This window comes from Gymnoscopelus microlampas (assembly GCF_963454915.1).
Source record: "Gymnoscopelus microlampas genome assembly, chromosome: 4".
NCBI classification, from domain to species: domain Eukaryota; kingdom Metazoa; phylum Chordata; class Actinopteri; order Myctophiformes; family Myctophidae; genus Gymnoscopelus; species Gymnoscopelus microlampas.
In genome coordinates this window covers 22,569,874-22,582,373 of record NC_139941.1, presented here as the reverse complement: position 1 = coordinate 22,582,373, position 12,500 = coordinate 22,569,874, and the positions used below count along the sequence as shown (strand labels likewise).

At 44.7% G+C, this 12,500-nt stretch overlaps 1 protein-coding gene across 1 annotated transcript in view; it reads right to left on the bottom strand.

Moving 5' to 3' along the window:
• spef2 (sperm flagellar 2) overlaps window positions 1–12,500 on the bottom strand; it is a gene marked incomplete at both ends in the record, with an annotated part of 53,218 nt that overhangs the window by 13,716 nt on the left and 27,002 nt on the right. The window lies entirely within an intron of this gene.

Below are 12,500 nucleotides of genomic sequence, written 5' to 3'. Positions count from 1 at the left end.
AACAAAATCACCAACACAACACTGTTGCTGACTCCATACTGCTTCATGCAGCCATATTACTGTGTTATTACTGCCTCCGTACTGCCATATGGAGCCTTATTACTGACTTCCTACTGCCTTACTTAGATACTTTTCACCACTGCCTCTCTCTCTCTCTCTTTCACTGACACCTCTGCTTTAGTGGTTTGTCCACATATGACTGAATGATCTCACTGTAGGAATGAACAAATGAACTGTAAAATACAGGCTGTGGTGACCCCTTTCGGAGCCCCGGTGGCCTAATGGATAAGGCACTGGCCTCCTAAGCCAGGGATTATGGGTTCGAGTCCCATCTGGGGTGATTGATAGCAGAGTGGCGCAGCGGAAGCGTGCTGGGCCCATAACCCAGAGGTCGATGGATCGAAACCATCCTCTGCTAAAAGAGTTTTAAACTAGAAAAGTGTGCTCCTCAGAGAACATATCTCTGCCAGGCCAGGCTGTCTACTCTAGTCTACCTAGTGATGTGTCAGTCGTGAGGAGCAGCCATCAGCACACGAGGAAGCTGTGGGGGAAACTCATTGCATTTGTGGTGCCCCAATGGGCAGAAGTGAAAGCACTTTCGGACATTCGCTCTATAGAGACCCCTGAACATGGTCCTTTGGTGAATCATTTTTCTCCCTTAATTAATAGTGACTTGCTGACTCCATGCTGCTTCATGCAGCCATATTAATGCGTTATTACTGACTCCCTACTGCCTTATGCAGCCTTATTACTGCCTTATTACTGACTCCATAATGCCTTATGTAGCCTTTTTACTGCCTTATTATCGACCCCTATACTGCCTTAAGCAGCCTTATCACTGACTCCCTACTGCCTTATGCAGCCTTATTACTCCCTTATTACACCTGTTGCAGCCCCGGTGGCCCAATGGATAAGGCACTGGCCTCCTAAGCCAGGGATTGTGGGTTCGAGTCCCACCTGGGGTGATTGATAGCAGAGTGGCGCAGCGGAAGCGTGCTGGGCCCATAACCCAGAGGTCGATGGATCGAAACCATCCTCTGCTAACACAGTTTTAAACTAGAAAAGTAAGTTCCTCGCTCCTCGCCCAGGCCGGGCTGTCCACCCAGTGATGTGTCAGTCGTGGGCTGCAGCCATCAAGACTAGAAGAAGCTGTAGGGGAAACTGTTTGCATTTGTGGTGCCTCCAATGGGCTGACTTCAAAGTGGTTTTGGACGTGCGCTCTGTAGAGACCCTTGAACATGGTCCTTTGGTTAGCTTATTCTGCTCCCTTAATACTGACTCCCTACAAGACCTTATGCAGCCTTATTACTGACTCCCAACTGGCTTATGTAGTCTCAATACTAACTTATTGCTGACCAGGGATGCATTGCTCTTGGGACGCGGTAACACGCCGTACAACCCCTTTTTTGAGCAGGAGAACGCACATGCAATGATTTAAAACAACCCTTCATTCACACCTCAACAAAGTTTACAAAGGCTCCCGACTGCCGGGTGTCACACCAGCATAAATTAACATAGGAATGAGCCTAGATAGATATCAATTGTCCATTATTTGACCTGTAGTGTAGGTGTTAAGCGACGTGCGCGTGACGTCATTAAAACAGAGTCCCACCACAAACAAAATCACCAACACAACACTGTTGCTGACTCCATACTGCTTCATGCAGCCATATTACTGTGTTATTACTGCCTCCGTACTGCCATATGGAGCCTTATTACTGACTTCCTACTGCCTTACTTAGATACTTTCCACCACTGCCTCTTTCTCTCTCTCTTTCACTGACACCTCTGCTTTAGTGGTTTGTCCACATATGACTGAATGATCTCACTGTAGGAATGAACAAATGAACCGTAAAATAAAGGCTGTGGTGACCCCTTTCGGAGCCCCGGTGGCCTAATGGATAAGGCACTGGCCTCCTAAGCCAGGGATTATGGGTTCGAGTCCCATCTGGGGTGATTGATAGCAGAGTGGCGCAGCGGAAGCGTGCTGGGCCCATAACCCAGAGGTCGATGGATCGAAACCATCCTCTGCTAAAAGAGTTTTAAACTAGAAAATTGTGCTCCTCAGAGAACAGATCTCTGCCAGGCCAGGCTGTCTACTCTAGTCTACCTAGTGATGTGTCAGTCGTGAGGAGCAGCCATCAGCACACGAGGAAGCTGTGGGGGAAACTCATTGCATTTGTGGTGCCCCCAATGGGCAGAAGTCAAAGCACTTTCGGACATGCGCTCTATAGAGACCCCTGAACATGGTCCTTTGGTGAATCATTTTTCTCCCTTAATTAATAGTGACTTGCTGACTCCATGCTGCTTCATGCAGCTATATTAATGTGTTATTACTGACTCCCTACTGCCTTATGCAGCCTTATTACTGCCCTATTACTGACTCCATAATGCCTTATGCAGCCTTATTACTGCCTTATCACTGACTCCCTACTGCCTTATGCAGCCTTATTACTCCCTTATTACACCTGTCGCAGCCCCGGTGGCCCAATGGATAAGGCACTGGCCTCCTAAGCCAGGGATTGTGGGTTCGAGTCCCACCTGGGGTGATTGGTAGCAGAGTGGCGCAGCGGAAGCGTGCTGGGCCCATAACCCAGAGGTCGATGGATCGAAACCATCCTCTGCTAAAAGAGTTTTAAACTAGAAAAGTGTGCTCCTCAGAGAACAGATCTCTGCCAGGCCAGGCTGTCTACTCTAGTCTACCTAGTGATGTGTCAGTCGTGAGGAGCAGCCATCTGCACACGAGGAAGCTGTGGGGGAAACTCATTGCATTTGTGGTGCCCCCAATGGGCAGAAGTGAAAGCACTTTCGGACATGCGCTCCATAGAGACCCCTGAACATGGTCCTTTGGTGAATCATTTTTCTCCCTTAATTAATAGTGATTGCTGACTCCATGCTGCTTCATGCAGCCATATTAATGCATTATTACTGACTCCCTACTGCCTTATGCAGCCTTATTACTGCCTTATTACTGACTCCATAATGCCTTATGCAGCCTTTTTACTGCCTTATTACCGACCCCATATACTGCCTTAAGCAGCCTTATCACTGACTCCCTACTGCCTTATGCAGCCTTATTACTCCCTTATTACACCTGTTGCAGCCCCGGTGGCCCAATGGATAAGGCACTGGCCTCCTAAGCCAGGGATTGTGGGTTCGAGTCCCACCTGGGGTGATTGGTAGCAGAGTGGCGCAGCGGAAGCGTGCTGGGCCCATAACCCAGAGGTCGATGGATCGAAACCATCCTCTGCTAACACAATTTTAAACTAGAAAAGTACGTTCCTCGCTCCTCAACCAGGCCGGGCTGTCCACCCAGTGATGTGTCAGTCGTGGGGTAAAGCCATCAAGACTAGAGGAAGCTGCGGGGGAAACTGTTTGCATTTGTGGTGCCTCCAATGGGCTGACCTGAAAGCAGTTTTGGACGTGCGCTCTGTAGAGACCCTTGAACATGGTCCTTTGGTTAGTTTATTCTGCTCCCTTAATACTGACTCCCTACAAGACCTTATGCAGCCTTATTACTGACTCCCTACTGGCTTATGCAGTCTCAATACTAACTTATTGCTGACCAGGGATGCATTGGTCTTGGGACGCGGTAACACACCGTACAACCCCTTTTTTGAACAGGAGCACGCACATGCATTGATTTAAAACAACCCTTCATTCACACCTCAACAACGTTTACAAAGGCTCCCGACTGCCGGGTGTCACACCAGCATAAATTAACATAGGAATGAGCCTAGATAGATATCAATTGTCCATTATTTGACCTGTAGTGTAGGTGTTAAGCGACGTGCGCGTGGCGTCATTAAAATAGAGTCCCATCACTAACAAAATCCCCAACACAACACTGTTGCTGACTCCATACTGCTTCATGCAGCCATATTACTGTGTTATTACTGCCTCCGTACTGCCATATGGAGCCTTATTACTGACTTCCTACTGCCTTACTTAGATACTTTCCACCACTGCCTCTTTCTCTCTCTCTTTCACTGACACCTCTGCTTTAGTGGTTTGTCCACATATGACTGAATGATCTCACTGTAGGAATGAACAAATGAACCTTAAAATACAGGCTGTGGTGACCCCTTTCGGAGCCCCGGTGGCCTAATGGATAAGGCACTGGCCTCCTAAGCCAGGGATTATGGGTTCGAGTCCCATCTGGGGTGATTGATAGCAGAGTGGCGCAGCGGAAGCGTGCTGGGCCCATAACCCAGAGGTCGATGGATCGAAACCATCCTCTGCTAACACAGTTTTAAACTAGAAAAGTGTGCTCCTCAGAGAACAGATCTCTGCCAGGCCAGGCTGTCTACTCTAGTCTACCTAGTGATGTGTCAGTCGTGAGGAGCAGCCATCAGCACACGAGGAAGCTGTGGGGGAAACTCATTGCATTTATGGTGCCCCCAATGGGCAGAAGTGAAAGCACTTTCGGACATTCGCTCTATAGAGACCCCTGAACATGGTCCTTTGGTGAATCATTTTTCTCCCTTAATTAATAGTGACTTGCTGACTCCATGCTGCTTCATGCAGCCATATTAATGCGTTATTACTGACTCCCTACTGCCTTATGCAGCCTTATTACTGCCTTATTACTGACTCCATAATGCCTTATGTAGCCTTTTTACTGCCTTATTATCGACCCCTATACTGCCTTAAGCAGCCTTATCACTGACTCCCTACTGCCTTATGCAGCCTTATTACTCCCTTATTACACCTGTTGCAGCCCCGGTGGCCCAATGGATAAGGCACTGGCCTCCTAAGCCAGGGATTGTGGGTTCGAGTCCCACCTGGGGTGATTGATAGCAGAGTGGCGCAGCGGAAGCGTGCTGGGCCCATAACCCAGAGGTCGATGGATCGAAACCATCCTCTGCTAACACAGTTTTAAACTAGAAAAGTAAGTTCCTCGCTCCTCGCCCAGGCCGGGCTGTCCACCCAGTGATGTGTCAGTCGTGGGCTGCAGCCATCAAGACTAGAAGAAGCTGTAGGGGAAACTGTTTGCATTTGTGGTGCCTCCAATGGGCTGACTTCAAAGTGGTTTTGGACGTGCGCTCTGTAGAGACCCTTGAACATGGTCCTTTGGTTAGCTTATTCTGCTCCCTTAATACTGACTCCCTACAAGACCTTATGCAGCCTTATTACTGACTCCCAACTGGCTTATGTAGTCTCAATACTAACTTATTGCTGACCAGGGATGCATTGCTCTTGGGACGCGGTAACACGCCGTACAACCCCTTTTTTGAGCAGGAGAACGCACATGCAATGATTTAAAACAACCCTTCATTCACACCTCAACAAAGTTTACAAAGGCTCCCGACTGCCGGGTGTCACACCAGCATAAATTAACATAGGAATGAGCCTAGATAGATATCAATTGTCCATTATTTGACCTGTAGTGTAGGTGTTAAGCGACGTGCGCGTGACGTCATTAAAACAGAGTCCCACCACTAACAAAATCACCAACACAACACTGTTGCTGACTCCATACTGCTTCATGCAGCCATATTACTGTGTTATTACTGCCTCCGTACTGCCATATGGAGCCTTATTACTGACTTCCTACTGCCTTACTTAGATACTTTCCACCACTGCCTCTTTCTCTCTCTCTTTCACTGACACCTCTGCTTTAGTGGTTTGTCCACATATGACTGAATGATCTCACTGTAGGAATGAACAAATGAACCGTAAAATAAAGGCTGTGGTGACCCCTTTCGGAGCCCCGGTGGCCTAATGGATAAGGCACTGGCCTCCTAAGCCAGGGATTATGGGTTCGAGTCCCATCTGGGGTGATTGATAGCAGAGTGGCGCAGCGGAAGCGTGCTGGGCCCATAACCCAGAGGTCGATGGATCGAAACCATCCTCTGCTAAAAGAGTTTTAAACTAGAAAATTGTGCTCCTCAGAGAACAGATCTCTGCCAGGCCAGGCTGTCTACTCTAGTCTACCTAGTGATGTGTCAGTCGTGAGGAGCAGCCATCTGCACACGAGGAAGCTGTGGGGGAAACTCATTGCATTTGTGGTGCCCCCAATGGGCAGAAGTGAAAGCACTTTCGGACATGCGCTCCATAGAGACCCCTGAACATGGTCCTTTGCTGAATCATTTTTCTCCCTTAATTAATAGTGATTGCTGACTCCATGCTGCTTCATGCAGCCATATTAATGCATTATTACTGACTCCCTACTGCCTTATGCAGCCTTATTACTGCCTTATTACTGACTCCATAATGCCTTATGCAGCCTTTTTACTGCCTTATTACCGACCCCATATACTGCCTTAAGCAGCCTTATCACTGACTCCCTACTGCCTTATGCAGCCTTATTACTCCCTTATTACACCTGTTGCAGCCCCGGTGGCCCAATGGATAAGGCACTGGCCTCCTAAGCCAGGGATTCTGGGTTCGAGTCCCACCTGGGGTGATTGGTAGCAGAGTGGCGCAGCGGAAGCGTGCTGGGCCCATAACCCAGAGGTCGATGGATCGAAACCATCCTCTGCTAACACAATTTTAAACTAGAAAAGTACGTTCCTCGCTCCTCAACCAGGCCGGGCTGTCCACCCAGTGATGTGTCAGTCGTGGGGTAAAGCCATCAAGACTAGAGGAAGCTGCGGGGGAAACTGTTTGCATTTGTGGTGCCTCCAATGGGCTGACCTGAAAGCAGTTTTGGACGTGCGCTCTGTAGAGACCCTTGAACATGGTCCTTTGGTTAGTTTATTCTGCTCCCTTAATACTGACTCCCTACAAGACCTTATGCAGCCTTATTACTGACTCCCTACTGGCTTATGCAGTCTCAATACTAACTTATTGCTGACCAGGGATGCATTGGTCTTGGGACGCGGTAACACACCGTACAACCCCTTTTTTGAACAGGAGCACGCACATGCATTGATTTAAAACAACCCTTCATTCACACCTCAACAACGTTTACAAAGGCTCCCGACTGCCGGGTGTCACACCAGCATAAATTAACATAGGAATGAGCCTAGATAGATATCAATTGTCCATTATTTGACCTGTAGTGTAGGTGTTAAGCGACGTGCGCGTGGCGTCATTAAAATAGAGTCCCATCACTAACAAAATCCCCAACACAAATGAAGCATAGCGTTAGTTCATGCAGGACACGGAAGTCGTGCACGCCAAAGCTGTAACCAGCAGTCAGTCAGCTGATGTGAACATCAGCTTTCTATTCCCCATTCACAGCCCAGCTGGTCATTACATCACACACTCATTATCCAATCACAGCTCACGCTTGAGCAAAGAGGTTCCTATAAATACGGCTTCATATTCTCTAGGTCTTTCTTGGTTGCTGAACCAATGCATTTTGCTAGCTGCTGTGAGCTTCATCTGCTGCTCATCTGCTGCTCATCTACTGCTCATCTACTGCTTTGTGCGCTGCTCTATGATATTTTGGTGCTATATGAGATGAGTCTGCTTATGATGCTGACTTTTACCACTGCTACAGCAGCCAATGCTTCTTCTATTATTGCTGCCAAACACTAAATGTGCTCATAGCTTAAGCTAATAGCATGCTTGCTGCCATGTATAAATCAGGAATTGTTTGTAGCACAAAGCTAATACAGCATGCTTGCTGCCCAGACAGTAGAAGCTTGATTTGTTTGTAGGCTACTCTCTTCACCATGTGGTAAGTTGAATTGTTTGTAGCTTAAAGCTAACCTAGCATGCTGCTGCATTTAGAAGTTTGTTTGTTATACAGCACTGCACAGTTAACATGGCATGCTTGCTTCCCATGTGGAAAGCTTCAATTGTTTGTAGCTTAAAGCTAACGTAGCATGCTGCTGCATTTAGAAGCTTGGTTTGTTATACAGTACTGCACAGTTAACATAGCATGCTTTCTTCCCATATGGAAAGCTTCAATTGTTGTATCTTAAAACTAACATAGCATGCGTGCTGCCATGTGTTTAGAAGCTGTGTTGTTATATGCACAGTTAACATAGCATGCTTGCTTCCCATGTGGAAAGCTTCAATTATTTGTAGCTAAAAGCTAACATAGCATGCTGCTGCATGTAGAATCTTTGTTGTTATACAGAACTGCACAGTTAACATAGCATGCTTCCTTCCCATGTGGAAGCTTGAATTGTTTGTAGCTTAAAGCTAACATAACATGTGGAAAGCGTGAATTGTTTATAGCTTAAAGGTAACATAGCATGTGGAAAGCTCGAATTGTTTGTAGCTTAAAGCTAACAGCATGCTTGCTGCCATGTAAAAGCTTTGATTTGTTTGTACAGCGCTGCAAAGTTAACACAGCAGCCTTGCTCCCCATGTAGGCTACTTCCTTTTATTCCCAGCAGAATACATTCCAGTGGTTTTAAAGAGCTTTCATCAGGTAATGAAACGTGGCTATTTTAGCATTTTTATGGCTTCAGGTATAGAAATATATGGAGCTAAATTTTTGGGCCGAAAGTTTGATTTTTTTCCAAAATAAGTACTGCTTCTAAGTTCTAATGCTGTTCTGCTGAGGCACTCTTGACTCTGGGAATACCCACAATGGTGCAGTACCATTTAGTTGGCTCTGAAGCTTCAAGCAGAGCTTCCAACAGTTGTAGTGCTCTGCTAGCACAAATGCTTTTATAATATGTTTATACTTATCAAAGCTGTTGTAGACAATCTGTGTGCAACGGGGCATAATATAAGACAAGAAGTCAAATTCAGACATGTATTCAAGCCAGGAAAGGAAATCACACCATGTGGATCAAATCAGTGTTGCCATGTCTGCTTATTATAAGCGACTTTGGGATTGTGTTCTGTTAAGTCACTAGCAAATATGATTACTAAACAGGGTTCATGTGAAGGAACCCCAGATTCATATGTAATCATGGTACAAAAAATGTTTAATATTCTAAACACTTGTTTTGCGACTTGTTTTTATAGACTTGGCGCTTGTTTCTCTTACAATCTGGCAACACGCCGTGGTGGTGTCACGTGACTACTCCTTGGGAGTAATCAAGGAAGTCTCATACAATACAGCATGCGTCTTGGGTATTGTAGTCTATGCAACTGACACAGTCATATCATGGTCAATTCAGTTCAATGCTACCGTGTGAGAATAAGGTGAAGGCAAGGGTGTTTTCTTTCTTAACTGGTCATGTGCAGGCATTATGGCAGTGTAACTCATGTTAAATAAGGTACACAACTATCATGGGATATTCAAGTTAATATAATCCACTCAGTGAAGCTGTTATTTCTGCATTCCTGTTCTATTCACTTAATTTATCGCTCAAGTTCAGGTAACTATTATGTGGGTGGATTAGTTTGCAGATGCTTAAATAGTTAATTACTTCATGGTGGATTTAAAGTCTTGTGAAATGGGGCGATTGCTTAATTGTAGTGGGTTGTCCTCCAGGGGGTGCCATTTAAAGGGCAAGCAAAGGTTAATCTGATTCTCTGCTGCTTCAATTCTATCAGCTTATGACTTAGATGCAGGGAGCGGATTCATAGTGCATTGAATTAACTTGCATGTTACTTCACTTTTAGCTAACCATGTCATTGTAAAGGGATATTCATTGCTTGAATTCACACTGCTTCTGTTTTGTTTATGAGCGACTGCTATTATGGTGATCCAAGGCTTTTTATGGCATGACCTTCTTTCCATCACGGATGCCGGGAAGGTTCAGGTTGGGTTGATGTTAGTTCTAAAAGTGTGAGATACTGATTCTACTACTAAAAAGCTACTTATACTTGCTGCTAACATTACAGCTATAAATCATGCTTTGGCTAAATGCTGCTACTATTTTATCGTGCTACTCATTCTACTGCAGTTGAGCTGCTACTACTATGATGAGGATACTAATGTTCATCATGCTACAGGAAAAAGGTTACTGCTACATAGTAACATAGTGTCAGCAGTGGGCAGACAGAGGGAGTCCTGCTGACTGAGGCACGTTATCTAGTGCATTGATTATTTCTCTCAAAAATATTTTCAGATGCGTACTTTGTCTGTTTAAGTACTAAAGGAAGTTACGCACCGTCTGGCCACATCTCGAGTTGGACAAAAAACACAGCAGGTGAAAGGCGGAAATCATATAATAGTCATTATTCATTGCAAGGATAAAGGGGGTTTACTTGTCTCTGACTCATACAGGTGCTGCTGGGTTAAGTTTCATTGGATGGTTGCAGAAAGAAGAAAACTTATGATGATAATTGCAATTTAAAATAATTGCTTATTGCAAACAAAGTCTTAAAGATGCATTGCGGTCTGCTTATTGCAAACGGTACAGCTACAGTACTTTTCAGCTGCTTGGTTCCAGCATTCACAATGAAGCAGCAGGTTGCCGGTCTGCAGCCATGAACGCTACTACGTTCACCATGAGTGAATGAGATAATCCAGCTGTTTGCTTACAGATCTCCACAGCGTCCAGACGAGAAGGCTTGCATGCTTGTCTTGTGTGTGTCTTTCCAAAAGTTCATCTAGGTGGTGTTCTGCATGCTTGTGGAACTTGAAGCTTTTGTGGATCGCTATCTACGTATCTGAGATTGACATCAGGCATAAGTATGCTGCTGAAAGTGTTGGCTGGGTTCCACTGCACTGATTGGGTAGTATGATTCTGTTTTGTATTGCATTTCTTTATCTGTGCGTGATGGGTAAGGTCCGCAGTATGCTTACTGCTGCATATAGTTATTACATTTTACACTCTTTAATTTAGTCTAGCTTGATTAATTAATTTCTGAGGTCTGCAGCATGCTGCTGCTACACATAGTTTCACACTTTTGTAGGATGAACTTAACATCTTAAACTCTTAAACACTGTAAATCAGACAGGGGGGGGAAAGGTGCCAACGTCATAATTTCTAACCCTAACTAAAACCATGTTTTGTCTCTGTTCTCCATGATCCAGTATCTGCAAAGACGTCCTCTGGCGAGGCAAGACTAATGTTCTTCCTGACCGACAAGGGAAAGCCAAGGTCATGGTTCACGGCCCGGCTCTGTCTCCTCTACAAAAGATGTGGACTGCTGCGCAGCTGTATACCTCTCACTCATTTCCGCATTGCATTGGTGCAGCTACATTGGTCTAGGCTTAAACTTGAAGTTGCTCAAAAAGCAATGAGTGGCATGTACTGTATGAGGAGACGGTTAAATTAGAGTCTGCATTCAAAAGTGGTTGGCAATGGCATGGGTTCATTCTGATGAAGATAGTTGACCTTTTACGGATGCATGCTTGCATCCCTCTTATCTGAGCGGATAGGAAGTTACAGCACGCTGCTGTTACACACATATGTTATTAATCAGTGGTGATTACAGGGGCGTTCTGTTGCTAGGGGCAACCAAGGAATCTCAACCCTATAGTACACATTCTGCTAAGTACACTCCTGAAGTACAGGATCAACATGGATGTTGAACACACACATAGTATGTATCTCATTAATGGTAGTATGACCTCGTTTTAAGATGCATGCTTGCATTCTTTTAGTATAGCTTAAATAATTAAATGCTGAGGTCCACAGCAGCTGCTGTTACACATAGTTAGTACACTTTATTTATCATGAATGATAAACATTAGTTATCATTCATCATAGGATGACCTCACACATATATATATATATTTATATATATCAGATTTCTTTAAAAAGAAATAGAATGTCCTTTTCGAATCCTATTCACGGTGCAGCATAGCAGTGGGCATCGCTTTAGGACACCGTCTAGGACTCCTGAGGTTCAGGAATCAACAGGTTTCTGCATTCATCAGGCCTGTTGAACACATAGACGCATGCTTGCATTTGTTTAGTTTAGCTTAATAATCAAATGCTGAGGAACTTCTGAAGCTCAGGATCAACATGGCTGTTTAACACACAAATGCATGCTTACATTTAAAGCACTCCTGAAGTACAGGATCAACATGGCTGTTGAACACACACAGTATATATCTCATTAATTGTAGGATGACCTCGTTTTAAGATGCATGCTTGCATTCTTTTAGTATAGCTTAAATAATTAAATGCTGAGGTCCACAGCAAGCTGCTGTTACACATAGTTAGTACACTTTATTTATCATGAATGATAAACATTAGTTATCATTCATCATAGGATGACCTCATACATATTTATATATATCAGATTTCTTTAAAAAGAAATAGAATGTCCTTTTCGAATCCTATTCGCGGTGCAGCATAGCAATGAGCATCGCTTTACGATACCGTCTAGGACTCCTGAGTTCAGGAATCAACAGGTTTCTGCATTCATCAGGCCTGTTGAACACATAGTCTTAAGATGCATGCTTGCATTTGTTTAGTTTAGCTTAACAATCAAATGCTGAGGAACTCCTGAAGCTCAGGAATCAACAGGGCTGTTGAACACACACATAATATATCTCATTAATTGTAGGATGACCTCGTTTTAAGATGCATGCTTGCATTATTTTAGTATAGCTTAATAATTAAATGCTGAGGTCCACAGCAAGCTTGCTGTGACACATAGTCTCTTATCACATAATTGTAGAATGACTTCAGGATGCGTGTGCATTCTTTTTTAAGTCCGTAGCAGTCTTGCTACTTCACATA